At 35.3% G+C, this 27,394-nt stretch overlaps 1 protein-coding gene and 1 long non-coding RNA gene across 2 annotated transcripts in view; one reads left to right on the top strand and one right to left on the bottom strand.

Annotated features, from left to right (window-relative positions):
• Positions 1–27,394, bottom strand: part of LOC120353064 (protein amalgam-like) — a gene marked incomplete in the record, with an annotated part of 512,682 nt that overhangs the window by 293,867 nt on the left and 191,421 nt on the right.
• LOC111058249 overlaps positions 1–27,394 on the top strand; it is a 48,317-nt gene that overhangs the window by 6,911 nt on the left and 14,012 nt on the right. The window contains exons 2-4 of the long non-coding RNA XR_005572166.1: positions 9,736–9,783; positions 12,190–12,282; positions 18,967–19,101. This is a non-coding gene — a long non-coding RNA (uncharacterized LOC111058249). The remainder of the gene's footprint in view (positions 1–9,735; positions 9,784–12,189; positions 12,283–18,966; positions 19,102–27,394) is intronic.

Genomic DNA, 27,394 nt, shown 5'->3' with positions numbered 1-27,394 from the left:
ATTGAACCATATACTATTGAAATTTCATTATTAAAAAATCTAAAACCTGAATTTACATATTACCTGAACCAGAATATTGTTTTTGAAATTAAAAATGCATGATCGTGTTACGAGCAAATCGAGTTAGTTTCAAATGTGCCGTCATGGAAAAATGCACAAAATGGCTGCTCAATAAGGAACAAGGGTGTCTTGACCTGGTTTTTATAGACCTTGGTTCACTGCCGACAGATAGCGCTAGCGCTGTGGCAAAAGTTGTCATAATGAAGGGATTCAGTATTTGAATAACATAAAATATTCATAGATTTTCATAATCTACTTATATTGAGTATGTAATAACTTTAGCATACAAACATATATTTCATAAGTTAAACAAATTTCTGGTTCAGCTCTTGAATTTAGTTGACTCAACGACAACACTCTGTAAGGACTGCTTTATGCATAAAGGTACCAAGCGCCAATTTTAGCGAAATTGAGTTAGTGTTGTCACCTTGTAGAGAATGAAAAATGTTGCTATCCAATGAAATGTTTGGTCATTATGGTGCATGGTTAAAATTTCATTACGTCAAGTTCTCAAATTATCAAGTTTGAAAATAGATCCTTGCGAAGCACGGGTTCCTGCTAGTCCTATTATATTAAGCGAGCAATTTCTGTATTTATATATCTGGTTATTTTTATATCTGGCTATTTTTATATCTGGCTATTTTTATATCTGGTTATTTATGTTTTACGGATCTCGAATATGGCTCTAACGATTTTCATGAAATTTGGAACATAGTAGGTTTATGATATAGATTCGATTGCTCTATGTCTCATTCTTTGAAAAACTCGCTGAACGACATTAAAAGGATAATTCATCCTTGGAAAACAGATGATAATTTCGTCGTCTCTCGATAACAAAAAAATCGTGTGCCTGTGTGTGAGAGAGACAGAATTATCTCCAGCTATGTAATCATAATCAATCAGCGAGAAATTTTATCTAGCTAGACAATTCAATCGATTTGATCAACATAATCTGATTTCAGATGAAATTCCCGGGCTGGCAACTAATTACTCTCCTTGCCCTACTACCATAGGTAAGGAAAGTAAATTGCTTTCCAAAAAAAATTAAGGTACCCCAATTTCAAGTTTTCTATACGTTTCAAGGTCCCCTGAGTCCAAAAACATGATTTTTGGGTATTGGTCTGTGTGTGTGTATGTGTGTGTGTGTATGTCTGTGAACACGATAACTCCATTCCTAATTAACCGATTGACTTGAAATTTTAAACTTAAGGTCCTTATACCATGAGGACCCGACAATAAGAAATTCAATGAAATTCAGTTCAAGATGGCGGAAAAAATGGCGGATAATTACTAAAAAAACCATGTTTTTCACGTTTTTCTCGAAAATGGCTCTAACGATTTTCTTCAAATTTATACCATGGATAGCTGCTATTTATAAGCCCTATCAACTGGCATAAGTCTCATTTCAGGGAAAATTTCAGGAGCTCCGTAATATTCTTGAGAAAAATGGCGGATAATGACTAAAATACCATGTTTTTCACGGTTTTCTCGAAAACGGCTTTTACGGTTTCCTTCAAATTTATACCATTGATAGCTATTAATAAGCCCTATCAACTGGCATAAGTCTCATTTCAGGGAAAATTTCAGGAGCTCCGTAATATTCTAGAGAAAAATGGCGGATAATGACTAAAAAACCATGTTTTTCACGGTTTTCTCGAAATCGGCTTCAACGATTTCCTTCAAATTTATACCATGGATAGCTATTTATAAGCCCTATCAACAGACATCAGTCTCATTTCTGAGAAAATTGCAGGAGCTCCGTAATATTCTTGAGAAAAATGACAGTTACTAAAAAACCATGTTTTTCACGACTTTTTCAAAAACGATTTTTTTCAAATCTATACCCTGTATAGTTATTTATTAGCTCTATCAACTGACATGAGTCTTTTTCCTGGGGTACCAATGGGGGGTCCACCCAATCCTTGAGAAATGGACTTTGTAACCTCCTTCTCGTGCATGAGATAGGTCATAGCCACCTCTAATACAAGGCCGCGGCCTACGATATTGCAACGTCGCAGTGTAGGCCTAGAATTTGATACATGATTGCTGAAAAAGATTTTGAAAAACACCATCTGATCTTTTCCACCAATCATGTATTAGATTCTAGGCCTACACTGCGACGTTGCAATATCGTAGGCCGCGGCCTTGTATTACAGGTGGCTATGGATAGGTAGGTATACGGTTTTTACTTTTTCTTCTTCCATATACCGTGGGTACGGTAGGTAGAGCAGTTTATAAAAAGAACACAGTCATAGTAAAGATATTTCATCTGTAGAACAGCTGTTTTGACGAATTTCAAAAAAAATCATCGAATTTCACAACTCACATAAAGGAAAAAGTACTGAAAACAATATTCTGCTGTGAGTGTACCACACCAGATTTTTTTGGATAGTAGTTCTCATCGAATTTCCATCTAGCTGTTAACCCTGTTGTCAATGTCTGCAGTAGCAGAAGTCTTCGGGGTGATTTACAGCATTTATTTAGGATTTTCGTTAAATAATAATTATATATTAATTAGCATTTGAATAAATGCATTCTCTATTTAATTTCATCTGTAACTGGTTGGCCGCTATGGCTTCGTATAAAATGAGCGCTGCTATCCAGGGATTGTCAGTTTGGTGTAAGGGTAAGCATTCCTGACTAGCAATTGGGAGGTACCGGGTTCAATTCCCGGGCTGGCAACTAATTTTTGGATAGTAGTTCTCATCGAATTTCCATCTAGCTGTTAATTCTGTTGTCAATGTCTGCAGTAGCAGAAGTCTTCGGGGTGATTTACAGCATTTATTTAGGATTTTCGTTAAATAATAATTATAATCTGATTTGTTGACATGACATGATAGTCCTCCTAAACTAGAGTATATATCATAATTTTCAAAGGTGATCATTATTTGTTTAATCGAATTGTCGATATCACTTAAATCGATGTATCGAAGCAGAATGACTAGTATATGGATGGGACAGATTGAAAAAGTTAATTTGCTCAACAGAGGGTTTGTCGGTCTACAAAGGTAGCCGAAGTAAGGGACCTGAGACTCTAACTTAATATGGTAGGTGGCTATAATATAGTGAGGTGGAATTAAATTCACTTTAATAATAAAATACAGTTCAACTTGAATCTGCTGAAAATAAATCCTGTTGTCACTATGATCAGACAGAGATAGTAACTTTGTAGTGAACCTTTTCTCCAAATGATGACCAATATATCCAGAATCCAATACTTGTGCCGTAATTTTGAAAGATATTAGACCGCATGAAACAACAGGTAGAATGGCAAATCCATGCGAACCAGGTCTCTGATAAATACTATAGGTTATGTAGCGAAGTGCTGGACCAAAATAGTAAATATTTCGAGAACCGAGTTTAATTCTAACGTTGTCTATACGATCTATTACCTCTCTTTTCAACGTTGATCGGCTGATGATGCAGGATTCACTTCACCTCGGTGTAGCAGGCCGGTGGGAGTCGATTTACTATTTGATTCTGTGGGATACTCCCAATGACAGAATTTATTACTTGATAAGAAAAACGACCACCACTTACCACCAGAATAGATAATAGTCTAATGATAGATACTATACTCGCTACTGTCTGACTATTGCAAAACAGGACGTGTCCTGAATGACCAATGTGTGTCAGTCGAGAAAGAACGAATTTGGAGGTATAATGAAGTAAACCCAGTTTAACAAAACGGTAATATGGATATATTCTGAGAGATAACTGTTACAGCGAATATTGAATAAATTAATGAACAGATTATGTGAATAATAATTTTCAATAGATACAAAATAAATATTGGTTGATAGCAGATTTGAATCTTTAAATTATAAATATTATATAGAAAGTTCGGTACTCTTCAATTAAACAAAACGAAATGGATAATAGCCCTTGGAAAGGGTCATAAACTGAACTAGTTCAACAAGAAAAAACAAGTTAATATGAAATGGTGATTCAGAAAATAGAATAGGCCTAAATTAATAATTAAAATTATTCTCAGGGTGTGGTTTCGCCTAAGGAAAATATACCTTTTGGCTAAGTACAGCGTGGATAGTTAAATGTATTTAATATTATAAAAATTAATTATGATAAGATTTTTACCCTTAAAACTATAGTCATGACTTTTCCAAATGGACGAATTTATACGCTGTACAGTTTTCGCAGATTTATGGGGATCCCCTTTTATATATTCGAATAACTTACGCAGACTTTTGTTTCCGTTTTTTGGTTTTTTCGAAATATATTCGGCCGTAGAATATATCGTTCCGGCTGGGTCCTTCCACGTGGCGAAAAATGTTGAACAGACTTCACTGAAATAATTTCAGGGTTTATTTGAATGAAATTTAAAATCTTAATATCACAATTATTATAGGAACTTTGGAACAACTTTTTTAAAAAACAGAAAAACGAAGATTAAGTTACATGAAACAGAAATTAAAGCTTTTGAACAATTAGGTACGTGGACTAGGTCTGCATCCTACCGATGATCCTTGCAAAAATGGCCTCGAGTCTTCCTCTTCTAATTTTCACTTCAATTTCTCCTCCAAATTTTATCTTGCCAAATTTACATATTAATTCGGGATTGGTCCGATTCTGTGACGTAACCAATACGCCGAATGGGTGGTGTCACTGTGTCCAACTTTAAAGCTTTCAATATAGGGTGAAATTCCTGATTTGAAGTTGTTCCAAATTATCATATAGTTTTTTATAATTATAATAATACATAAATAATAGAATTCGTCTATGATGATATGCTTTTAAATTGGCTTCAATGAACAGCTAATGATTATAGAACATAGACATGCTTGTATAACATAAAGTAGACATAAGAATATATATGTTTATAACAATAACGAGCATCATAATAAATAAATATTTCTTCCTATTTTTTTGTTTATATTGTTTTTTATACGCTAGAATATCGACCCTCAAACGTTATAATTATATGGCTAAGCTAATTTGTTCATATATTTTTAACAAGTATATTTTTCTTTGTAGTTTAAATAAATAAATATTCGGGCTTATTTGGCTTAGAAACGAAAGTATAAAAATGAAAAATTTAATAATATATTATTTCTATGATCGATGTTTAGTTGAACTGCCTTCTCTATTTGCTACTTGTTAATGAGCTAGCCTTGGTTTGTTTTAGGGTTATGTTTTCGTTTCGAAACTAACCTTCAAATATAACTTTACTGTTCCAATCCATAGGCATATAAACATATATGGTTTTTTCCATTGACTAATTTTTTGGACGGCATATAATTACAGATTTATTTATTCCTTGCCTTGTAAGTTAGATAACAATCGTCTATCGACCTCAGATAAGATTATATTGTTTCTACGGTGATAGAAGCTATTCCGTTCTTGTACTAGCCTATGAACAAATTTATTCTGTATTTTGAGGACTGTACAATCATTTGTACATCACAGAGTCAAAATAGGTATGTCTAGAATCAAAATATCTCATCCCCGAAATTCACAAGCTGAAGTATAGCCAAACTACAAAATATAAACACGACCTAGAAATCCTTAAGGATTTGAAAGATTAGGTTAGGAGGTGGGGGTTTTTGCTTTTGAATGGCGAAATGCTTGTATTATTTTAATGTTTTGATAATATTATTGTAAAGCAGAAACAGAAAGCTTACATGTCAGAACATGTTTGTGTTATATAATTTGACTATACGTCACCGTATGATTTTCAAGAATGCGATATTCAGCCTACTCTGTACTACAGTCTACGTCACGGCTACAGTTCCCCCACTCCAATTACATTTCAACTTACATTCTTTCTACTAATTTTGGGCGCACACCACTTAGTCGAGACCAACGATCTATTTATACTAAGTTAGTATTAAGTTAGTATAATATATATATAGTTGGTCTAGACAAAAGTTGCGTATCTTGTGAAACACTTAAGATAAAAAATCGAAAAAGTAGTCAATGTTGTACAGAATTCTTTCTTCTTTCCGCTCTCATGAATCGTTTTCCTGATTTCAATACCTTTCAAAAGTGACAGCTAATTGAAAAAGTGATAATTTTCATTTTCTCATTTTTTCTGCAATTTTACTGTTATTCAAGAGTCTCTAAAACGAGTAAGATACATGATAGAAACATGTGAAACTTGGTTTCAAATGGAAGAGAATTACATGGTCTATAAGCTACGCTGCTTCAAACCCATCTTGCATGACTGTTTATTATCGAAAAACTATCTAGACTGTGAAAATGAGGGAAATATCGGAAATTTCTTGATTTTTTTAATCAAACGTATCTTACCTCACGATTATATTTTCACAAAATTCATTCACCTAACATGAAAGAGGAGATAATGCTCTCCAAATCAACCCCAAGTACCATTTTCTATCATTTCGGGTTACCGAGATATACAGTGTTATGAATATAGAAATTGGCCATTTTCCTGTGTATTTAAATAGGGGCTAAAATACACTGAAGTGGATTTTTTAATTTTTTTCATCAAATTTTAATTATGTTACATGATTTTGGACCGCCTTGACGAGCTGAGAAGAATAAGCTGTAGTACGAGGATATCTGATCATTCTATCAAAAGTTATAAGTGTTTAAAGTTTTGATCCTTGACATATCCTTATGACGTACCCCCCACTAGGAAATACTGAAATCAAATGTTTCTAACGGATGATTCTCATTGAAAATAACCCGCGTGAGATGATTTCAGCCGAAATATGTATTTTTTTGTTGGAAGGCCTTGAAAAGGAATTATACTGAAAAATTTGTATTTTGGCTGTAGGACATGATTTTCTATTTTTGGGTATATTCCCCCTCCCACTACTACTAAATTCGAGAAATCCCAAGGATTCCTGTTCATAATGAATTGTTCTTTCACGTGATGTGTGGTTTTCATCTATACTAGAAAAATATCCATGTTGTATAGGGTAGAAGTGGTAGGTTTGCATAAATTTGAAAACCCCTTAAAAAATACCCCTTATTCGTTACTTCGGAACCAAAGATGGTAGAATCCTGCGCGACGACTCAATTCATTGAACATTTTATCTCCTTAATTTTGTCAAGAATGATTTTTCTTGAGAAACACAAGGTTCACGAGATATAATGGGAAAATTGGAAAAAGTCCGACATTTTGGAGGTTTTTGGGGGTTTTGGGGGTGAAGCCGCCCTCTGGCGTGTCAGCAGATTTCAGATTCGAATTCAGCGCCCCGAAATACATATAGAACCGTCGAGAAAAATTCTTTCGGGGCTGTTTCCTGAAAAACGACCATTTGACTGGACTATAATTATTATAGGATGGTAAGGCCCGTAAGAAGTATAGTTTTTGAGTTATAAGTTGGTAAATACCCAAAAAATAATACGGTAATTTTAAATTTGTGCGTAGGCATGGGGACTTTTGAAGTTTTGATATTTTTACTCCCTATTTAAGAGGATAACAAGTAGTTTGTCTTTGTTAAGTTATATTAATTTATAATTATCATCAAAGTAGAATCTAGAAACTTCATTACTTTATTTCACGGATTGAACTGAAGCCAGTTGATCATGTTTCGACTAGATCCTGCTTGTTATAGCCTCTTCCATTGTGGTAGTGCTAGAACATCTTCTTCCAAAACTCATAAATTTTCCAAGAACCATTCATAACATTACAACATCAGTCAGATCAGTGGTTACTTAGCCTACTGCAATGGAACTATGTCGCTTGGTTCCTTTATGCTTAATATCGGGGCACCGAGCTTCGCTCGTTATTATTTATTGATAAACAGAACACTTTTCTCCAAGATGATTGGGGAAGGACTAACAGACACAGCCAAAAACGGTTTCTTCCCCGAATTTTGATTTATACACTATAAATAGTCAAAAAAGTAAGTTATGTTCAATACACTTAAATTCAGGTCCAATTTTCAGTCCATATATTTGAAAACAGGAAAGTTCCAATTTAGATTGTTCACAAACCAAATTGAATAACAAAATAACACTCACTAATCACTTAGAACTGTAAAATAATGATTGAATTTGAATATTATGATAAACTCCAATTTAGAATGATATAACATGTCATGTCAACAAATCAGATTATTTTGATCAAGTCTATTAAAATTTCTAGAATATATTTCTCTTGAGATACGATAAGCTGATTGATTACACACAGCTGATCTCCTACACAGGCACACGCATCTTCTGTTATCAACAGATGACGAAATTATCATCTGTTTCCCCAAGGATGAATGATTGTTATCCTTTTCATGTCCTCCAGCGAGTTTTCCCAGGGATGAGACTTAGTGCAATCAAATTTTTATATCATAAACCTACATTGTCCAAATTCCGTGAGAATCATTAGAGCTGTTTTTGAGATCAGTTGGACATACATAACCAGATAACCAGAGAACCAGATAACCATATACAGAAATTGCCCGCTTAATATAATAGTATTACCTTATACTGAATTTTGTAGTACATTATGGAAGTTTGGCGTTTGGTTTCATAATGCTAAATACCCCTATAGGGTATTTTGAATTTTTTCAGTGATTCAACCATGCACCATAATGACCAAACATTTCATTGGATAGCAACATTTTTCATTCTCTACAAGGTGGCAACACTAACTCAATTTCGCTAAAATTGGCGCTTGGTACCTTTATGCATAAAGCAGTCCTTACAGAGTGTTGTCGTTGAGTCAACTAAATTCAAGAGCTGAACCAGAAATTTGTTCAACTTATGAAATATATGTTTGTATGCTAAACTTATTACATACTCAATATAAGTAGATTATGAAAATTCATGAATATTTTATGTTATTCAAATACTGAATCCCTTCATTATGACAACTTTTGCCACAGCGCTAGCGCTATCTGTCGGCAGTGAACCAAGGTCTTTAAAAACCAGGTCAAGACACCCTTGTTCCTTATTGAGCAGCCATTTTGTGCATTTTTCTATGGCGGCACATTTGAAAACTAACTCGATTTGCTCGTAACACGATCATGCATTTTTAATTTCAAAAACAATATTCTGGTTCAGGTAATATGTAAATTCAGGTTTTAAAATTTTTAATAATGAAATTACAATAATATATGGTTCAATAATTTATGTATTATTGAAAATTGTTCTGATACTTGTAACATGTTATGATTCATAAGGCATTGGGACAAGAGGCAACCCTCAAAAGCAGTTGAAAGTTCCCAGTCAATTAAATCTAAAAATCAAAACAATAATTCAGTTCCTATTTTGAATCTAAATACTAATATTCTGTCGGAAGAACTTATTTTACACTATCCAAAGCCAAGCAATGTCCCTTGGAAAATATTACAAATAACACATCATGTTGTTTATTTTACTGAGCTGATAAATTCTAAAATTGATGAACTAGAACCCCACAGAATGGCGATCTTACAATGCATCACAGGATCGTGAAATGACCTGTATTTATAGACCTTGGCAGTGAACTCTGCCAGAACTGGTACTCCACCAGAGCTGACTACTTTTAGGTTGTTGTAACAGGTTCTCACGGATCACATAAGTTATCGAAATTATTTAATTCGCATTTTTTATAAATGTAGGTGGAGGAGAAATGTTGTGTACCCACATCACAAGTGTGGAAATGCTTTTCCTCCCTCAGGGAGAAAAAGCTGTACTTCACACTCTAGATATAAAAATAAATTTCTTTTCAAATTCTGAACACTGAATGTTAACAACTTATTTTTGCAGCTTTTTCCTTCTTATGCGATAGGAGCAATACCGGAGGCCAAATCATGGGTAAGTGGACTTTCGTAATAATATTGAATACGAGCAGGTGTTCACTGTGCTCCACAAGGGTACGTTAAGGTGCGTACAGATATACGCACCACGAACATGAGCAATTCACTTTTAATCAGCTGACTATATCTGTATTTTTACAGAAACGGTAAGATACAGATATTAGAAGCTTGGCATCAGCTGATTAAAAGTGAATTGTTCATGTTCGCGGCGCGTAAATTTGTACGCACCTTCAGAAGCACAAATAGATTGAATCTAGTTCCATGCTGATATTAAAAGTATTAACATCTGTAATCATTCATGATAGAAACATCATTTGATTAGGCTTTCATATTGAATAAACATTGTATGATAGAAAATAGTATATTTTCGCACCTATAGTGAGGTCCACGTTATAATGGCAGTGTATGATTTGCAATGGTGTTGCTATCCTTGTCTGTCGTTCAACAAAGCAGATGGGGCTATCTCTTCACGCATTGCAATGTTGCCACATCGTTTATCAACAATGTAGAAATTCAACTAATTGACAAAATATTTTATCTCAATCATGAAAATTTATTATTACATCTTTAAAAAATATATTTTCTCGACAAATGAAATATGATTAACTATTTTCAACAATAATGAACAGTTAAATTCAACAGATATACCAGTATCAGCTGTTTGGGTGGCAAGGCTGAGATCTGGCAAGCCTTTTCTCCTATATTCCTACACTGCCATTATAACGTGGACCTCACTATAGGGCCGAAAATGTGCGTTTAACGGCTCGAAATCGGTTTTCAAGTCCGAGGCCATAGGCCGGAGACTAGAAAAGATTGAGAGCAGGTAACACATTTTTGCCCATGGTGTGAACGCCGATATTTTTCACCACATCAAAAAACAAACAATATAGCCTATATGAGAATAATTGTTTATTAGCACATCCGAAAGCAAAACTGGAAGGCCATAGCTCCATAGCAAATCTGAGGTAATCTATATCAGGAAATTGTCCAAGTAGTTCAAAAAATATCGACCAGGTTTAGTGGTTAACGCAGTACTAAGTCTGGAGACAATAATCTTTCTTAGAGATAGAAGTTCTATATTACTGTGAATATTGAATTTGAATAGTTTATAGTATCTTATTTGTATTTCATTCATCCAAATAAAATGATAGTATCTTATTGCAGAATACTTCATTCAATTCTAGAAGCATAAACTGATTCCGTTCCCTAAACTATTTTTGTAAAAACGTTCAGCATCAAAGAAATTGTCCAAGTAGTTACAAAATTATCCACCATGAAATTCAGTTGTACGTCAAAAGCACAAAATACAGCAGTTATAGCAGTTTTCCCTGGTCAAGAGGTAGAGTATTAGACCAATAACTTATCCTGAAAGTGACAGTATCATATCTATTCTGTTCTATTCTACAACAGTCTCCAGCTTATTGAAGGTTTCCCATACATATGACTCACCATGTACATACAACGGCTATGTTTGCCCCTTCACCACGAAATCACCTCCTTCATCCGCCACTGTATGGATCAAGCGACTATGTCAATGATCCACAAATAAGTGGCAGTACCCAATATATTTGATTGATCATTACTTATTATTATTAGACGAAGATTCAAATTGAATACTGTAAATCACCCCGAAGTTTCATCTAGTAGTCTGTCCAAACAGGCGTGAGCTCTGAAGGATTAGGCCGACCCACCACTACTCACTCACATAAGCGCAGTCCGCGTTTGTGTGTGTGAGTAAAGGGGCGGTCCGCATACCTGACCGCTAATGATTCTTCTATAAATCGCCTTGGCTAAAAAAAAAATTTTCCAACTGTCAACTTCACTCAATTTCTACTCCAATTACTGAACTCTAAAAATTATTCCTTCCAAAATGAGTCCAAACACGGTACAAATGTGACAACTCTAGACAGTTTTATAGTCAAAAGGTTATAATATAATAAATAAATTGGACTTTTTTAAAAGCTTAGAGTTGTCACAAATGTACCGTGTTTGGTCTCATTTTGAAAGGAATGATATGTAGATTCCAGTAATTGGAGTACAAATTGAGAAAAGTTAACAGTTGGAGAAATGTAATTTCTCCACACAAGGAATACTTGGTGATAGCACAGGCATTCTATTGGTTTCAATTGAATTGTTCTTCGTTCTTTCCTAGAAGACCTAAAAGCGCAGGTAGGCAGGGCGTGTGTGTCTGCAAGTGGGTGAGCGAGGGTCAGCTTAATCCTTCAGGCCTCACGGCTGCTTGGACCGGCTATAACTGTTTACCGTGTTGTTTGCAGTAGAAGAAGTCTTCGGGGTGATTCACAGCATTTAATTTGGATTCTCGTTCAATAATAATTTATTCATTAACATTTGAATAATTATTGCAATTACTCAGTAATTTCCATCTGATCATTACTTGTTACAGGATGAATTTGATGCCATTATGCAGAAAGGTGGATCTTTTTGTTTGTTTCTATGCGACAATGCTGCGAAACAATATGATATAGACTTTATGGAGGTGAGTACTTCGAGACAGAATACAAAGCTAACACATTATTATGTATACCCTGATGACACCACTTCGAGGTAATTTTGTATTGGTATTACGGCCTCGGTTCCGCTCCAGTATACTAGGAAGAGGAAGGATAGACGGGAGGGACGGCAGCCAACGGGCCGCTGTGCCCGGAGATGAGACGGTAAGGGACGGCAGTCAATGGGCCGCTGTGCCATGGGAGGATGGATGGAAAGGGACGGCAGCCAACGGGCCGCTGTGCCCTGGGAAGATGAGAGGAAAGGGACGGCAGCCAACGAGCCGCTGTGCCCTGGGAGGATGGGAGGGAAGGTACGGCAGCCGACGGGCCGCTGTGCCCTGGGAGGATGGGAGGGAAGGTACGGCAGCCAACGGGCCGCTGTGCCCTCGGAGGATAGGTGGAGAGGGACGGCAGCAAACGGGCCGCTGTGCCCTGGAGGGATGGATGGATAGGGACGGCAGTCAATGGGCCGCTGTGCCCTGGGAGGATGGATGGATAGGTACGGCAGCCAACGGGCCGCTGTGCCCTCGGAGGATAGGTGGAGAGGGACGGCAGCAAACGGGCCGCTGTGCCCTGGAGGGATGGATGGATAGGGACGGCAGTCAATGGGCCGCTGTGCCCTGGGAGGATGGATGGATAGGGACGGCAGCCAACGGGCCGCTGTACCAGTAGCAGGAAGGTTGGCGGCGGAATGCTGTGGTCTGGGGCTCGTCCGGCGTTTGAATACTCTCCCAAAGTAGAGGGGGATGGAGATTATTTACTCAGCAACATTTCCCCGTCACAATTTCACTTTGTGACAACATTTTTTATGAGTTTGTTGCAGCACAATCTGCAGTCCACATATTGTTACCACATAATGAATACTGAGTCTTCACCAACTCCTCCCTACCAACACTCTATACGTTATAATGACAGTGGAGAAAGATAGGGGAAAAACGTAGCCAAATCTCTGTCTTGCCAATGCCTTCCATAGACGGTGGCAGACACAGGTTTATTAATGTAATATTAACTGTTCATTCTTGTTCAACATATTCAATTATTCCTTTACTATTAAACGAGCATCTCTGTTTATATGTTTAGATGTTTAAATGTTTGTATTCTACCGGATCTCGAAAACGGCTTTAGCGTTTCTTTCGAGATTCAGAACATAGTAGGTTTATAATATAAAAACTTGTTGCACTGGGTCTTATCCCTGGGAAAACTCGCTGAAGGACGTTAAAAAGATAATTATTATTCATCCTTGGAAAAACAGCTGATAATAATTAATATTGGGGACCGAGCTTTGCTCTGGAGTACAAAAGCATAAAAAAATTATTACAAAAGAAAAAATTATAATAACATTCATAGTTCATACAGATATGTTCTATCTAATCACAGGAAATTGAGAATAATAATTCCCAGAGGAATGCAAAAATTTCCGTCACAAAGGCCCTGTTCCACAAAAGCCGGTTAGATTGTAATCCTGATCAATTCCACGTGAGCCAAATCAGAGAATACCATGTAAAAAAGATGGTTCTACTGGAATCGATCAGGATTGAAAATTTTTTTGCAACCGGCACTAAGTACCTGATTGAATGAGTTTTCCCAGGGATGAGACGTAGTACAATCGATTTTTTATAATTATAAACCAACTATGTTCTGAATTTCGTGAGAATCGTTAGAGCCGTTTTCGTGATCCGGTGAAATACGAACATAAAAAAGATCCAAATATCTAAACATATAAACAGAAATTGCTCGTTTAATAGTATAGGATTTCGTCGTCTGTTGATGATGGAAATGAGTGAGTGAGTTTATGTGTGTGGGACTGTGTCGAAATTATAACTCAGCTGTTGAACATTTGTAATCATTCAATCAGGTACTTAGTGCCGGTTGCGAAAAATCTGGGTTATTTTTAATCCTGATTTATTCCAGTAGAAATATCTTTTTGAAATGGTCTTCTCTGATTTGGTTCAAGAACTATGCATATCATTATAATTTCTTCTTTCGTAATACATTTCTTATGCTTTTCTACTACAGAGCGAAGCTCGGTCCCCGTTATTATTTTATTAAGCAATGAATTATATTTTTCAATAATTTCATAATAAATTTACATAACCAAGATGAAATAATTTGTCAATTATCAATTCTACATTGTTGAAAAACGATCTGGCAACAGAGTAAAGCGAGAAAGAGATAGCGCTATCCGCTTTGTTGAAAGAAAGACAAGGATAGCAATACCATTGCCAATCAAACACTGCTATTATAACATGGACCTCACTAAAGGGCATACATATCTAAATAATATTTTGATTGTCTGGAAGTCTTCAGTTACACAGCGGCCATTTTGCTTTTTCCACTTATTATTTTTTCTGAATAAAAGTTTAACATACGAAATTGAAACTGTGCACAATCATTTATAACCACTAGACAAAGCCACAAAAAAATATGATAATTTTTCTTATCCATAAAACAAAATGGCGGCCATTTAAAATTTTGTTTCTTGAATAACTCAGAAACCGTTGGTTTTACAAAAGAAATTACAAGAATAACTAGTTTTAGTAGATTTAATTTCCTATCTATCGGTACCTGTTTTTTTTTCAAGATTGTATCAATATTAACTGATATATGGCACCTTAAGTGATTGGACACCGCTGGGGGGGGGGTTAGTTGCAGTGCATGCCAAATAAACTAAAAAAGCTTACAAATTAATGACATGCAAAGCAGACGGAGACTGTTGCATTGTTGTGGCAGACTTTAGCCGCATGCCTTGGCATGCACTGCAACTGACGGGTAGCCGTCTAGGTGTCACCCCGACTACTTGACACCCACTGGACCAAAGGTGCCAACTAGTCATGACCGTAAACGACAGCTTGTACCTCGCACCCTCGCGTCAGGGTGTCCCCCCGACTAGTTGTCACCTCTTTAGAAAGGAGACAAGAAGACGGGGGTGGCTCACGTCAACATGACACCTTGTATGCTGGCGTCAATTTGTCACCCTGGCTACTTGTCACCTACAGAGCACCAGTTGGCACAACTTCACCCTCGCGGCGTAGGGAGGAGGGATCAAGCAATTTTTATCACTGGTTATGATGTGGAATTGAAATTTATTCTAAGTACTTTTGGTTCGGTAACATTTTCCCGTCAAACGCACGGTTCGGCAGATATTCGCTATTTTTAGGACAATTTTTTTCGAGTTGGTTGAGAACAGAAAAAAATCAATAAAAAGCTCTTTTGATGACTGAACCAGATGTAGAACACAATTCTAAACACATTTTGTTCAATTATATTTAATCTTCAGACGCACCGTTTACGAGTAGATTGAGCCTAATGCTAGGACAGTCAAATTGTCATCCATCAATGATAATGTGGTAGATGAAGCTTTCAGTGTGGCTATCAACTTAGGTATTACATGAAGTCTGGTAATTAATATGAGGATAAATATTTATTTATATAAACTTGCGCTCAGATGGCAATCAGACCATAAGAAGGCAAATGAGAATCCTCAAGTTGTAACTGTGTCTTCTACTCTCACTGACACTCTTCAAACAAATTTAATAGTATGATTATTATGAAGAGTAGCGTGTTGCCATATCTATCACTGCAAATATTGAAGAAAAGAAGTTATTTCTCGAATTCCTGGGCATATTATAGTGAATAAGTGGCAATAAGAGTAAATATGAGATAGAAATTGAGGCAATAAAAATGAGACAAGAAATTTCTTTTTCAAATATTCAAGATAGTTCATTGAAGACTCTATCAACAACCAGTCTGTTTCTATAATAACTTATTCTTGATTGCACCATGGTTGAAAAGGCTCACTCACAAAGACATGATGTTGAAAATACAAAATTAGTAATCTTTATGCCTTTTCATATAAAACTTGATAGTTTGGCTTCATTTTCCAACTTTCAAATGAAGAGCCAGCCGGAATGATGATTTCTTATGGAGTAGAATCGAGGTGATAGGTTGTCGTAACCTCGTGAAAATATACCATAGCCGGCAAGTTGTCACCCCGACTACTTGTCACCTACTGGACCGGAGGTGCCAACTAGTCATCACCATAAACGACAACTTGACACCTCGCACCCTCGCGTCGTGAAAATATACCATAGCCGGCAAGTTGTCACCCCGACTACTTGTCACCTACTGGACCGGAGGTGCCAACTAGTCATCACCATAAACGACAACTTGACACCTCGCACCCTCGCGTCAGGGTGTCCCCCCGACTAGTTGTCACCTCCTTAGAAAGAAGACAAGTGGACGTGGATGGCTCACGTCAACTTGTCCCCTAAAAACCGGTTTCAAAAGGGTTCAAGTAGTCGGGGTGGCACCTAGTCGCGTTCCCCAACTAACCCCCCAGTGGTGTCCTATCACTAAGGCTGCCATATCTCAGTTAATATTGGTTTAATCTTGAAAAATCAGGTTACAATCGATAGGTAATTCCTATCCATGTTGTGTAGGAACTACGTAGTTCCTGAATCCAACTCGTGTAAACGAAATCTTATAAGTAAATGGTGAACTGAGAAATAGTGCTTCTCCAGGGGTGGATGGTATCAATACTCATTGTGTAAAATTGATAAGAGAACATATTGTTCTGCTATTGAAACATATCGTAAATAGATGTTTCTTCAGTAGGTTATTTTCTGAGGGCGTTCAAGTCTGCAAAAATTATTGCATTGCATACATCTTGTGATAAGGCAAATCAAGAGAATTATTGACCCATTAGTATTTTAAACAGTTTCTCTAAAATTATGGGAGAAATTATAAAAAAAGAATTTTAAATTACCTAGACATCAATAATTTCCCAGTTAATTTGGTTTTCAGCAGGGAAAGTCTACAACTGAGGCAATTAATTATCCTCCTTACTAAATTGATGCATAGAAACTTCAATTCCAAACAAAAAGCACTGGCTGCATTCTTAGATCTGGCAAAAGCCTTCGATACAGTCCCCCGTAGCATTTTATTGAAAAAAATAGATAAATGTGGAATGAGGGGCTCATTTAATGACCTACTGAGAAACTATCTCCAGGACTGAAAACAAACATTAAACTACTTATCTAGTTTTGGTCTACCACCATGGTTTTTTGAAGAATTAAACGTACCCACACTTAGACAGATGTATATAACAAGGATTGTCTCGCACTTGAATAAAAATGGAAGTAATCTAGAGATTTGGAATATACCTCATCGAACACGACCAGGATCAACGAATAATTCCAATATCAACTTGGTGAAATTGGTGGTTTGCAGACATCTTTGCAATACATTCTCAAACAAAATTCCGATAAAATTTATTAATTCAAAGATTACTCAAGCACTTATCAGGGAAGTAAATGTATGGGTTGAGCAGAATATATATGCTTCAATACTTGAATTTCAATAGATAAATAATTGATGTTACGTTTGTGTTTTAAATGTCTTTCAATCTTTTATATTGTTGATAATTGATTAAAAGTATTTGAATGTCAGTAAGCACTAAATTGTAGAAAAGTGTTATGTCATTCTTTTTATTACTCAGGAAGGTTTATTATGTTATTCTTCTTAATTAATTTATTCTATAAATTTTCTTGTATTTTTCTCTATTCATTTTTATCTAGAAGAGTAATTGTATTTGATTTGTTTTTGGTTATCACCTAGTGGATATAATGTTAACCGGAATTACTTCATATTTTTCTTCATCATTGTATTATTTATTAGAATTACTATTGGTAGGCTACTTTTCATTTTCATTTATCTTGTCTTCTTGTTGTTTTTCATTCTTTTAATTTGTACTGTTCTCTTTACGAACTCACAGCTAGCGCACAAGTCTCACTTTGCTGGCTGTGCCAAAGATTTATTATAATTTACATTTTGTCTTATGTATTTTGTATTTTGGCAAAAATAAAAATAGTCTTAAAAATTGAATTTACAAAAAAAGTTATTATTGAATTTTTTTTGAAAAACCAATAGTTTCTGAGTCATTTGAGAGAAAAAAATTCAAAATGGCCGCCATTCTGTTTTATGTATTTGAAAAGATAACATAATTTTCTTGTAGCTTTGTCTAGTTGTTATAAAAATGATTGTGCACAGTTTCAATTTCGTATGTTAAACCATCATTCTCCACGTTCACGTTCTAATGGCAGTGTTTGATAAGCAATGGTATTGCCATCCTTGTCTATCATTCGATAAATCGGATAGCACTTTCTCTTTCTCGCTTTACTCTGTTGCCAGATCGTCTTTTAACAATGTAGAATTAATAATTAATTAACTCAATCATGGAAATTATTTAAAAATATAATTTCTTGTTTAAAAAAAATCAATTTATTATTTTAAACGAGAATGAACAGTCGATATTACATCATTAAACCTGTATCAGCTATCGTCTATAGAAGGCATTGAAAAGACAGCGGACATTGTTCCGCTATATTTATTCACTGTCATTACAACGTGGACCTCACTATAGATTGGTCGAGTGGCTCTTTGACAATTTATGCTGATCATCGTATTCTCAAACTTGATTTGTGAGATGAAAACGTGCATTCAAGTTTTCATGTTCTTCTCCTTTCTTCTTCTTCTTCATTTTCTTCTTCTTCTTCTCTTCTTCTTCTTCTTCTTCTTCTTCCTCTTCTTCTTCTTCATCATCTTCATGAACTTGAACAATTATCTTGACTCGCCAGACAATTTTAAAAAACTTTGCTATTTTCTTTCCATAGGTATCCTGCAAAAGTTTCCCAAAAGTAAAATGCTACTATGGAATGGCAGATCTCACAGCTAAACCAACTTCTTTCAATGATCATTTCCATAACGTAGGCACTCCTGCAGTATATTACTTCAAAGATGGTAAACTGGTGAGTATTGAATTTATATTCGCTTCAACATATTTGGCATGAAATTCATCATGGTATAGTACGCATCCCGTAGCTTTGCCTCCGTGTCTTTGAACCGGCATGTTTGCAAGGTATGGTTCGCGGGGTAATATTCACGGCCACGGCTGTGCAGTAACATCAGGCTTCAGAGACCTTAGATGGAGGAAGCTCCCTAAACACAGAGATTCTTCATTGCAACGTATCACCAACAATAGAAAGAGCATGTTGAACGAATGCCAGCTGATAGGCTGCTCTCTGCTAAAAGGACGTAGGTCCAGAAAGCTCCTTGTGTATCTTTTCAGATACAACTGGTTGCTCTAAGGAATGAGAAGACAGTGTCAAGGTAGTGTCAAGCAACAATTTCAAATTAATAGGAAGAGTACCAAGCCACAAATTCATTTTTGTTTATTAACTGCACTGAAATGATATGAAGCCTATGAGATCGGGAACCGATTTGTGAGCATTAACATTCTGCATAGGCATAACAAGCCATAACATTGAATCCACTTTTCATGAGAAACATCATTAGCAACCTAATGTCATTGTCACCAACAAACTCATCTTATTTAGAATAATTTTCCATCTCACCATCGTCTGTGAGACGATTCATCATCTGAATTGCCTATTGCATATTCCATTTTTCCGTCAGTTGACCGATTTCTTATAATTGATCATTAGAAAAGTTGTAATATATTGTCACGTATTTAAATTTGGATGGATAAATAAAATTCCTATTTGAAAAATGTATAGGTCCAAGTGAAATAATAGGCTAATATCGCCAAAGATGATAACGTTAAAGATTAGATAATATCAGGCATCCTGGCCAAATTGTACAACAGCCGAATAGGAATGGTAATAATTTTTGCTACTGTATAATATTATATAAAATATTGAAAATTTGAGGTTAGGCATAAAACATCTACTGATCGGCGACCTAATGATCGACCGAGTCGCACAACGTAGAATCTGACCAAACACCTTGGCAGAAACTTATAGTGGCGAAACAGTATTCAACTTGAGGAACTAAACGTCCCACGTGGCTAATTATTGTAATGTACGAAACAACTTATAATCTGTAAAAAATTACTTTGCATGTAAAAAGCATATTAAAAAACCCCAACAAAAATAATTAAATGTATTAAGGAAGTAGGAGGTTACTAGGTGCATGAATACTGTAATAAATTGCATGCACCAATCAAATAGTGGCAATTGATAGTTAGCCGATTCAAATATATTTGTATATATTTCTACAAATGATAAGAATTTATAAAATATTGTTGTACAGTTTATATTTTGGATACGGCCCGAAGGCAAATAAATTATTAAAGATGTAACATAAGTGATAGTTTAATAGTTTGATACGGTCTATTTAAGCCATGAATGGCAGAGGAACAGAGTATTTAAATTTCATGTAAATTTAGAAATCGGAAATGAAAATTGTGAATGAGAGAAGAGAGAACTCCCCACTTGCCTGCCAACCAGCACCATGAGAGGTCACCAAAAATTATAGAGCGCAATACCTTACTGTTCCTTTTTAATAATTTAAAGTTGAATTGGATTACTAAATTTTCTCATAAGACTTTGTGATGCTAATGTAAAGCAAAAGTCATTTGTAAATCATTTTTTAACCCCTTGGAAGAGACGACTCCGGCTACAATAATCCAGGACCACCAGGAGCTTGGATCGACACCAGCAGCTCATAGAAAATTCCGGCATGTGAGTGAAAAATATTGAAATAGTGATAGGGCGCCCTCAATGCTTCGAAATTAAATAAGAATCAAAGCTAGCTCGTCGAAAGGGTTTTTTATAAATTAAGGATTTGGTAAAAATACTTGCGCAAGTAAATATAGTATAAAAGGTATTTTATTAGGTAGTAACGAATCAATCCATATATCAAAAATGATCCATCAATCAAAGAAGACTAAGATCTAGGCTGTTAATACATTATTTATATGATCATCAATTTCTACAATATAATTTGCGATTATTTTATGTAGCTCTGATTCACTAGATGAATTGATCTATCTATTCCGTCAGGTGCCGAATCTCGCACCCTAGGCTGTTAATACATTATTTATATGATCATTAATTTCTACAATATAATTTGCGATAATTTTATGTAGCTCTGATTCACTAGATGAATTGATCTATCTATTCCGTCAGGTGACGAATCTCGCACCCTGAGATAAAAAATATGTTTATTACAAAGAAATCTATTAGAAACTATAGAATTTAATATATATATTTGGATTACTAGTTTGTCAATTTATCATGTTGATTTAAGAAATTTATTCTAAATAGAACCGTCCAAGTCGACAAGTATCAGCAAGTTGATATCGAAGCTACATGCAAATAAATGCATATGATCATAAAAATGAAAGCACATGGTAGCGTTTCATGCTATAGAACTTAAAGAATAGTATTAGCCTGTGATATTTTATTGATTTCGATTATTGTTTTGTCTTATATTATATATTTCTGTCGCTCTATATATTTTTTGCTCTGATTTATTTTCTCGAGATATTTGTTAATATATGTATCAAATTTTTTATGGTGTACGATTTATTTTTATTCCTCAATACTATAGGATAAGTTTTATATATATATTTTTTATAAATTATCAGTATTATTGTGGAAGCTCATATCTGGGCCTATAAATATTTTTATGAGACTATATCCTAGTAAAAACCACGACCAGATTTTTATAATTATTAAAATATTCTCATGCTCTACCGATTGATGCCAAGCAGGAGGCTAATCGTTATTTAACTATAAAAAATAACGTGACAATATGTTTATATTGTAAATACTAGCTGGCCCGGCGAACTTCGTACCGCCAAACAGTTAATGCATCTCATGACAAACTTTAGCTGGATGCACACCTGAGGAGGCGCGATGCGGCATTTTGCATCCAGGTGCTTCTTGCTTATTTGTTTGAATGGAAGAACTCACACACACTGATTCGGACATGGCATGTAACAGTGTGATAAGGCAATCTCCATAAGATCAACACTTTGTATCACCAAGCCGCGCCTCCTCAGGTGTGCTTAGTCTTTGCTTAATCTGATGCACTATATTTTTATGAAAATTATCCATCAATCAGTATTTTATATCTCAATATGGACTTCCTATGTGCTAGTTGTACAGCAGTTTGCATTTTTAGATATAGTTGAATGCACCTTGCTGGGGAATTGAATGGTATATCTCCTTGCTACTGATTTCCCCGTGCATATTCTAAATTTACAGCATTCCGAGTTCTACGACCCAAGTTTGGACGTCGCTCGCACCGCAGCATTATTTCATTTCATTTATTCATAGACAAAAGATTCAATGCAGGTAAAAACAACAGGCATTCGCCCAAAACTGCTTTTAACCTCAATTTGAAATACACGGTCTAGAGGTTATGTAAATAATAACTTAATTCACACACTATTTTGAGTCCAAAAAATGTATGTACTACAATATATTTGGATTTATCAAATTTAATTAATTTCAAAATATAGATACAAACCAAAATTTTCCTTCACAAACACAAAACATTTCACTTAAATCCACAAATTATACTCATGTTAAAATTATTATTTGAATTGAAATTTTGTGAATCAGTAGAAAGAAAGAAAATGGAAAAACAGATCCACCGACGGCTGTTGGATGACGCGATGATTATAACAGCTGATTTTTATTTGTTGAGGCCAGCTCACAAATCTTCTCCCAAGAGGATTACATGTAAACTTTGAAGGACCGTAGGAAAGAGTCCTGAAGTCGGATTATAAATTTGATAGACCAAAAACAATTCTTTGATGCGGATTTTATATCATGCTAAAATTTCAACTCAATCGGTGCAGTACTTTTGGAGTTTTTGAAGCGTACACAAACAAACATAACATTTATATATATATATATATATATAGATAGATGGATAGAGACGATATAAAGGTACCTCCTTGATAAGTCCGGTGTCTCTGCAAACAGTGTCTCTAGCACTTTCGATGGAGAAAATAATAGATGGCACGGCTAAATCCTCACAATATACTGTACTTACTTTACTGGCCCTTCTCATTAGATTGAAAGTTGTATTCATGAGCAAGGTTTCCTGTTTGCAGAACTACTAGTTCTAATTATTCTAAATGTATTGAAGTGGGAAACAGGAAATCTTGATATAGAACCAACAAAATATTGCTACGGATTTTCACTCTACAAAACCTAGTTTTTGTGGGTTCTTAAACTATAGAATGAGCTGACAAAACTTGCAGTTATAATTGCACTTCATTTTACTCTAAACTGAATAGTCGAAACTATTGACTCACAAAATAACAGAATATTTACTCTTCTACAGGAAATTATTCAATCAACTAACAATTATTCAGATGGCCAATATAGACATTAATCACTCAATATCGGGGACCGAGCTTTGCTCTGGAGTACAAAAGCATAAAAAATTCATTACAAATGAAGAAATTATAATAACAATCATAATATTCATACAGAAATGTTCCATCTTATCACAGTAAATTGAGATTTATTCCCAGAGGAATGCAAAAATTTCCCTCACAAAGGCCCAGTTGCACAAAAGCTGGTTATATTTTAATCCTGATTATCTTCATGTTAACCGAATCAGAGAAGACCATTTAAAAAAAATGGATCTACTGGATTCAATCAGGATTGAAAATACCCGGCTTTTTTGCAACCGGCACTAGGTACCTGATTGGATGATTACAAAATTTCAACAGCTGAGTCATAATTTATTTTGACACAGTCCCACACACATGGACTCGCTCACTCACTTCCATCACCAAAAGACAACGAAATAATTATTATCAGCTGTTTTTCCAAGGATTGTGCCAAAACTTATCTATTTTTTCGAAATTATAACTTTTCCAAGATAAAATTTTATTAGAGTGCTGGATTAACGTTGTGATTTTCTCACGGTAGCGGAGTAATTTCATGATGTCATTCCGCACATTACGTAATTAAATTCTGATATTTCCTCTATTCTTTTCAAACGTTTTCCTAGAGTACTAAGAGTTGTTGTAATCGCAAAATCATCATAAAAAATCAGTTGAACGTCCATTCCATTGCTGAGTCTTCTACTTTGATCCAGGGAATTTTCCTGTATTCTGTCTTTGTTAGTTGTATTCCTTTCTCGTTCTATTGAGGGAAATTATTGTCGTCCCCACCACATCCTTTGTAATTTGGTAATTTTCTTTTGGATAATATTGCCAGCCCTGATACCTATTTTTGAGCCTGATTCGGTCGACTTGGAGACCTGAACAGGAGACCGCTTTTATATTCTGTAGAGTAGAGACATGTTTTTGAGCTAGAGTATATCTTTGTCTGATTGAATCATGACATACTCATCTTGCTTTTCGTTCTCTCCTGGAGACTAAAATTATATTATTGGGAATCATTTATCCCATCAGTTTTGAAATCGCTAATCCTTTTATTAAATTATTAATGGCATAGTTAATTTCCATTCAGAGCGGTTGACTGCTGCACTTTATTATTATTGTAGGCTATGGATTAGTGACAGTCGAAAACCCATTTAAGGGTGAGTAATGAATATTTTATAGTATTGTTGTATTGTCTTTATTCTGATGTATCAGGTAACAACTCCTGATTTAACAATTATTCAATTAATTTAATTTATTTTTCACTCAATTTTGTAGTCTTACATCTGAGATGTATGACGATATCCTAATGTACAAGAAAGCTATACTAAATGGAGTATATTCCTATTTTTTATTGATACAGTCATTTATATCTCTGGAATTTTGTAATTGTGAGTAAAGTTTGGAATACTCACTGGTTGTACATCAACTGTAATTCTTTTAACTAGTAATTTCTTTTCATAATCCCATTCATTATAGATTTCAAATTCTACAATTAAAACCTATAATATTCCTCTAATTTTATATTTAATGTAAATTGTATGTATTGTATTCTTTAGATGATTTCTTGAGAAATCATTCATTGAATACAATATTTAGTATGTTATTTATTCTAGCATTACTAAGTAGTTGTGACTTGTGTTGCATGTTTTTTTTTTGTGTGTGTGTGTGTATTCTTGAATACTCATTCGAGGATCGTGCTGTAAATATGCCTTGCTGTCAAACGAGGGCTTACGAATTCGCCGACCGAGATGGCCGGTGATATCGGACATCTGACCTTGCCGTGCGGGGCTGAAAGACGATCTTCGATCTGACGCCACTAGCCCGATGCCTGGAGGCCATCACCCTTCATCCTCATCCATCACCATTCGGACACCGGACTCGAGAACGACAGATACCCCCCACTACAATATCAGATGTTCCCCCGTAAATTTGGTCTCTTAAAGACATGAGTATTTGGTCTCTTAAAGACGTATTATATTTGGTCTCTTAAAGACGTATTATATTTGGTCTCTTAAAGACGTATTATATTTGGTCTCTTAAAAACGTATTATACTTGGTCTCTCAAAGACATGTGTATTCGGTCTTTTGAAGACAGATTGATTATTCTATTATCCATGTAAAGATGTATTTTGTAATATTCTCTATATTATTCTCATTATTATAAGAGCAGTCAGTCAACCGCATATCTATGTTTTTAATTCCAAGACCCTCAAACCACTAGAAATAGGATCATTTCATTGATCAGATAAAAAATCCGCAGACCTCAGGGCCTAGCACAATTTCAACAACTAAGCCTTCTCCGACAAAATCATTTGTCACCAGGAGATCGGTTTAGGATGAATAATAATTATCCTTTTAATGTCCTTCAGCGAGTTTTCCTGGGGATGAGACCTAGTGCAATCGAATCTTCATATTATAAACCTACTATGTTCTGAATTTCGTGAGATTCGTTAGAGCCGTTTTCGAGATCCGATGAAATACAAACATATAAACATCTAAACATCTGAACATAAATAAACATAAATATAAACAGAAGTTGCTCGTTTGATAGTATAGGATAAACACAGTCTCCAATATTCACAGTTCATTAACACAGTATGCAACACTATCACTGTTTGTATGTTATACCAGGACTCTGTATCATAGTTTGCGTATCACGTATCTTCACCACCGTTCCGTATCACGTATATCGTGTATCGTGTATCCGTATCACCGTCCTGTATCTCGTATCTTAAGACAACTGTCACGACAATGATAATAATTATTATCATCTAACTACACAAGATAACAATTACAATACTTTTCCTATACAATTATCACTATACTGTCACTGTACAATTATTATCACTATACTGTCACTATACAATTATCACTAGGAACTGCCAGGCTTTGAGAACGGCTGATACTGTTCCTTTACCACTGGAAGTCCTGCTTATCACTCACTTGTTCATCACTGACTGGTTTATCACTGACTGGTTTATCACTCACTTGTTTATCACTGACTGGTTTATCACTAACTGACTAAAAATTATAGGCGAGCGATCCCTCTATATATATATATACCCTAACTTTTTCATCCCAGAACAATCCAGAAGGGTCGAGGCTTCTTCCCTATTATCCACAAAATAAACGGGAATCTGCAACTTGCACCCAGCGGTCAGAATGTGTTTGGGCACTCACAGATTGAACGTAACAAAGTGAACGTCCGTGACGTCATCATGAGTGATGCCATTTTGCTCTCACTAGCAGCTGACATTACGTTCCCCGACTGAAGAAGCGAAATTCAAATTCACTACAGTATCCTAAGGAATCTTCAAGCAAAACACTACTGCATTATGACAACATATTGGCCAAGTTAATGAGATACATATTTCTATCATATAATTACATTCTGATTGATATTGGAAGATTGGGCTAGAACCATGATTGTACGAACAATCATCCATTAAGACATCTTGAATGGATAATCTCTGTCAAATCGGTTCCAACAGACACATCGTCTCAATCATTCATTCTAATGTTTTGACTTTCCATTTCCGAATTTTGTTTTAATGACAAAGACAATGTGGGTGATAGATAAAGATTTATTCTTTGAATACTTTTCAACCTTTAAACACTAATAACTTCGAACCTCCATTATTCAGCGTAGCAGACATATCAACACTGTTCATTTTCTCACTCATGGTGACAGCCTGGATATGTGCTAATTATCGAAAAGTTGATGGGGTGGTGTGGTTTTGACAAACCGGGAGAATTTCCAGAACTAGAGATTCTATGTATTCATGATTTCAAAATTCGTCACAAGTTGAGATAAATCAATGGAACACTTTTGGAGTCGAATAGGAAAGGAATGGTCGTCATAAAGAAGATGGTTGTCGGAAAGA

The sequence above is a fragment of the Nilaparvata lugens genome, chromosome 9, assembly GCF_014356525.2.
Source record: "Nilaparvata lugens isolate BPH chromosome 9, ASM1435652v1, whole genome shotgun sequence".
Classification (NCBI taxonomy): domain Eukaryota; kingdom Metazoa; phylum Arthropoda; class Insecta; order Hemiptera; family Delphacidae; genus Nilaparvata; species Nilaparvata lugens.
Note: the sequence above shows the minus strand (reverse complement) of the source record. Positions and strands in the feature narration are given on the sequence as shown.